The 5,739-nt window shown below is 36.8% G+C and overlaps 1 pseudogene; it reads right to left on the bottom strand.

Moving 5' to 3' along the window:
• Positions 1 to 3,055: 3,055 nt before the first annotated feature.
• LOC149539346 (G-type lectin S-receptor-like serine/threonine-protein kinase At2g19130 pseudogene) lies at positions 3,056 to 5,455 on the bottom strand (annotated as a pseudogene).
• Positions 5,456 to 5,739: the final 284 nt, after the last annotated feature.

A 5,739-nucleotide genomic window follows, 5' to 3' on the forward strand; every position in this document is an offset into this window, starting at 1 on the left:
GCAATAAATCTCTCCTACGACCTAATGGCCAAAAAAAATGTAAATCCGAAAAAAAAGTAGAGATGTAGATGAAAAAAACAAAGTAGATCTAAAAATTAAATGTATAGATCTGAAATGATCATACCAATTCTGCAAATCAGTCTTTCGGGTGCCGGTTTGCGAAAAAAATTGCCTTAATTTTGACTATGCATAGGGTAGGCAAAATTATAGTCAAATATCACTGAATCGACATTTCAAACGCAATGGTGAGGTCAGATCTAGTTCTAGGCACTCCCAATGACTGTGATACTCTGGATTCTAGTTGAGGTGATGAAGCAAGAAGATGGTCTTGAATGGCTATGTGAAGAGAATCTCCCCAAGCTCTGATACCATGTAAGAATTTGCCTTAGGGAAAGATTCACCCAAGATCATAGAACTTGAACACAAGAACAACTATAGACCAAAAAGAGTATGATCAATATATCAGAGTATGTCCTCATACATTGCTCTGTATTATATGTGATGATTGTACACACTAGGAGTGCCTGTATATAAAGGCCTCTCAAGAAGCACCTAGAATGTCTCTAGAAAGAACTAAGAGATAAGATAAGCATGACAACTAAGCACATGTCTTATCCATCATTCTAGATGATAGGATAAGAATAACAAGGTATATCTCAAGTGGAGATGTTATAGACACCATGTGCTTAATTAGTGTGCTAACTCCTGTGTTGTAGACACCATGTACATAAAAGAGGTGCAAACTCCTATGTTGTCAACATGACAACTCACAAGAGTGCACATACACCTAGGTGACTAAATAAATAAATATTAAAATAATGCATTAACCTAAGTAAACTTAAGTAAGTGTAAATAGTAAATACGTATTTACACCAACAACTGTGTTTATTCAACTGAGTAGCTATGTTGCAATAGTAGTCCCAATCGATGATACTCTTTCTTTAGGTGCCTCACTTGCTGGAAATCATTCATTGATTTTAGAGAATGACACATTTGAATTGGGTTTCTTCAGCCCAAATGGATCATGGTGGCCCAAACTATAGTCTAAAGTGGCAATAAAAAATTAAGACATCAACGTTAGTCATCTTAATGTGAAATATTGAACTAGTTATGAACCTTATATCAAAAATTTGTAACAATAGAATTTTTATTAAATTGAACGTAGTTTTGAAAATATTAAGCCCTTTTTTTTATTAAAAAATAACTTAATGTAATCCTCTTTAGGGAAAACAAGAGGTAGGTGTAAGTTTGATCACCTTAATGAAAATCAAATGATAATATTCTTTTTTAAGATTCTACATATAATAAGTAGAAACATACCCGAATGTGATGCATATTTATTTTAAATCTTATTCTAAATAAATAAATAATTTTGAATTTTTTGCTACAATATTTCTTAGAATAGAAAATGCTTGTGTCTACCCACCTTAACTCATAAAACTCACTCTCTCTCTCTCTCTCTCTCTCTCTCTCTCTCTCTCTCTCTCTCTCTCTCTCTCTCTCTCTCTACCCCATGTATTCTTTCACTAAAATATGTTGCTAATTTTTGCTTTTATATTTTGGATGGATGATATCTTTATTTACATGAATTTCATGTTTTAAGTTAATGATTCATCCATTTGGTAATACAAATATTTGGTTTTTGTATTTTGTAATAATTTAAGGGTGACTAGTTCTATTGGGAATTCGTGGACACATCTTATTTTTATAAATATCATATTGTGGTTTAGATCGTTCGGTATTAATCATGCATATTTTGATAGTAATTAATGTATCTTAGAAAACTACTATATGTATAGTGAAATTGGTATGCTAATTTAGAATGGACATGTTATTGCTTATCCATGTTGTCTACCAATGTGTAGTTGGAGTAATTTAAAAACCATAGTTCTCTTTTGTATTGTTTAATGTGGTAGTCCTTGCATTCAATCAATGGGAAATTTTGTGTGTGTTTAGATTAGTAATGGATGGTACTGAATTCCATAGTGAGAAAGTCTATTGTAAATCATGATCATTATGTTTGATCAAACAATGCTTCTTCTATATTACCATGTCTCTTAATAGAGACACTTTGTTCAAAATTGATTGATACAATCATTGGTACATATCTATACAACTGTTGAATTATCATTTGGACCTCAACTCCTTCACCCATGCACAATTTTTTATCAATAAAATCTAAATTAATGAATGTAGACACGCTATCTTTCTTCCTAACCTTTATTTTCCCTTCTAAATAGTCAACCTCTTCAAATTTCTTATTTTCTTTTCTTCTTGAATTACAATTATCATAAAAATAAAATATAACAATACAATTATAAACAAACCAAATTATTTAATAATGTAACCACGAAAAAGCAAGTACACTCATTAGAAAATCTTGATTTTTTGCTAGATGCGGTTCATTTAAATCTAATATCATATTAGTTGATATATAAATAAGATGAATAATACATAATATATTCTTTAGTAATGATGCCAACATATCATACATTTACTTGCATTGAAAGAAAAATAAATAATAAATTTTAACAATGTAACACATACAATTTATTTTGATAAAAGATAAAGTATCCATCAACTCTCTACTTTAAATAAACAATAAATATAGTGGGAAGGAAAAGAACCTTTCCACTAAGCAATATATACTTTATGACTAACTATATAAAATAAAAAATTAGAAAAAAAAGCTATTAACTCTCATATTTTTAATCATATCGTCTTTAAAATAATTAAATTAGTAATGATTAAAATTCATATGTTAACATACATTTTAAGGTTATAGGTACATCTTGGATAGACTTAGTAATAGAGAACTTTGTACTATTAGAAGAGAGGTCACAAGATTAAATTATATAAGAAATGAAACAAAATATATATAGATATAAAAATATATGACTAATATTATAAAATAAAATAAATATTTTCCTTTCTACAATTTAAACTTAGAAATCTAACTTATATACAAATCCTTAATGCTTTCCTTTCTTACATTCTAAACTTGACTTCTATGCCAATTCCTACTTCATTTTAAGATGCATCCGGCACTTACATATTAATCTAACTCGATCACATTGCCATTGTCTTTGCTAGCACTATCAGTATCATTGTCACCTGAATTTGGTTGCTCCTCCATTAGAACAGAAGTTCTAGGCTCCACTTTCCCTTCGAGCATCAGCACCACTTGCCCCATACTTGGCCTCATATTCTCATCTCTATCTATGCATAGTAATGCCACGACAATTGCTCTTCTTATCTCTTGAATATCTTTCTCCTCTGCAATACCCTTCTCCACAATATTAATTGTGTTCCCACGACATATCTGGGCTGTAGCCCATGGTGGAAAGTAATACATACTTGAATCTTCCACGTTGAAATCAAGAGTTCTTCTCCCGGAAATGATTTCTAACAGAGTCATACCAAAACTGTACACATCAACTTTGGGAGTGATGGGAAGTCCGGAAATCCATTCTGGAGCCAAATAACCTCTCGTCCCTCTCGTTGTGGTCACTATGCGGCTGAAATCTCTGCTCACAAGCTTTGCCATCCCGAAATCAGCCAACTTGGGTACAAAATCAACATCGAGCAGAATGTTATCGGGTTTCACATCACCATGAATGATGTGATCTCTGCATTCTTCATGGAGGTAAGATAAAGCTCGGGCAGTCCCTAGAGCGATCTGGAAACGGGTCTTCCAGTCAAGTACCTTCCTTTGATCACGAGGGAAGAGAAGAGAACTTAGGGAGCCATTGGGCATGTAATCATAAACTAGTAACCGTCTGGGTCCTTGTACACAAAACCCTCGAAGCCTTACTAGATTAGCATGGTGTATGTTTCCAAGACAACTAATTTCGGCTCGGAATTGCTTGTCATCTCGGCTCGAACTGGACACCAATTTCTTCACGGCCACAAGTGCACCGTCTGGTAGAGATCCTTTGAAAACTGAGCCGAATCCTCCGCTCCCCAGCTTAGACCTGAAGTTCCTTGTCGCAATCTTCAACTCCTTGTAACTGAACATTCTAAGAAAAGAGTCGGAAGAATATTCTTCAAAACGTTCAATAAGTCGTAGCCGATCTTGACGCCTCCTCCACATCAAAAATGAAAAGATACCCGCAAAAATGACGAGAGAAGCAAGAATACATAGCACTAGAAGGAAGATAGGTTTGAATTGGGAGGGCGATCGTGGCTCATAATTTGGAAGGGCAGAGGCAGCTACTCGAATGAAGACATTTGAATTGGTTTCAAATGCAGTGTTACGCAAGCCTAGCAGAGTTCCGGACCAGATGTGGCAGGGCCCTGAAGGCAAACTGAAAACATAAGCTGTGCACGAGCAATTGCTGAGACATGCATTCTCGCAATCCTTCTTTGTGGGTGCGGCGTATGAAGACGCATAATAATCATTGGGCAATGTTGAGTTGGAGTCGACGAATATGTCGTTGCTGCAATTCAGAGGGCTCTGGCGAACACAGCCACTGGACCACCATTCCCTGGAATCCCAAGCTTGATTGTCTTTGGGAGTGAATCCATTTACACAGCTGCAGAAGTGAAGGTTGCCAGAGTTGCAGATACCGAAAGGGCCACAGAGAGCATATACTGCGCATTCGTCTCTGGGCGCAGACCAGAACATGTTCCACTTGCTGCCATCGAATACAAGATGTCGCATATCTCCAGACTTCATCATGACGAAACGTATCAGCCCATGCATCTTGCGCGTCGGTGTTGAACGGTCGTACAAACTAGAGCCATTAGTTTCAACGCTGATATTGAAGAAATCTTGGTTTGCCATTTCTGGAACATTACTGAAAATTTTACCGTTCCAGACTCCACTCTCCCAATACTTCACAGAATTATTCCATAAATGCACAAATTGCTTGGCGCCAGATGGATCGGCTTGATGAGAGAAAAGCCCGGGAGCGGGATCCGACCAGCTTTTCCAAGACACCAGCTTTTGTCGTCCACCGAATCTCATCGCGGGCAGCCAGGTATCTGTCGGATTGTCGAAACTCTGCCAAACCGTTTCATTTTTGTTTTCATTGGTGAGTACGTTAAAGTTACCAGAATCTAACAGCACAGCCCGTGATGCATTGTTCGATGTGTTTACTGACCAAACGGTCTCACCCTCGGCATCAAACAGATCCAGTTTACCTTCTCTCGACAGCTTCAAAATGCCAGTCTTGTTTCTCGCGGGAATTTCTCTGTTGGCCACCCAAACGATCGTCTTCTGTGGTAAATTGGCAAACCAGATTCCAATATACCAGTTTTTGGTTCCATTTGGGTTGAAGAATCCCAATTCAAATGTGCCGTTCTTGGAAATTAATGTCTGATTTCCAGCCAGCGAGGCTCCCAAGGAAAGAGTGTCTCGAGCCTCGACTGCAGCAGCATAACTCCTGAGATGAATAAACACTGAAGCTGCAAAAAGCAGGCTAAAGCTAGATTTTGCCCCCTTTTCGGCCATCTCCAGGGTGTTGGTGATTGAACTCACTCCCCTGTGCACTTAAAACAAGAGTTTCCAAGCTCTTTTAAAATAAATATCTTGGAAGACTGATGGGAACGTGAATGGTGGCAAGTAGAGTGGTCGTCAAAAAGATTTGAAGATAAACGCTTTAAGAAATGAGAGGTCAACATGTTTCTCTCGTCCCGTGTCGTGCGTGTTAAGAGGGTTCAAAAAGAGTTGGATGGTGGAGTAGATAAGCCTCCCTACAATAAGGCATGCCACATACAAAAGAGTTGGACGATTAT

This window comes from Cupressus sempervirens, chromosome 9 (genome assembly GCF_028749045.1).
Source record: "Cupressus sempervirens isolate cs-2001-9-10 chromosome 9, ASM2874904v1, whole genome shotgun sequence".
Taxonomy (NCBI): Eukaryota; Viridiplantae; Streptophyta; class Pinopsida; order Cupressales; family Cupressaceae; genus Cupressus; species Cupressus sempervirens.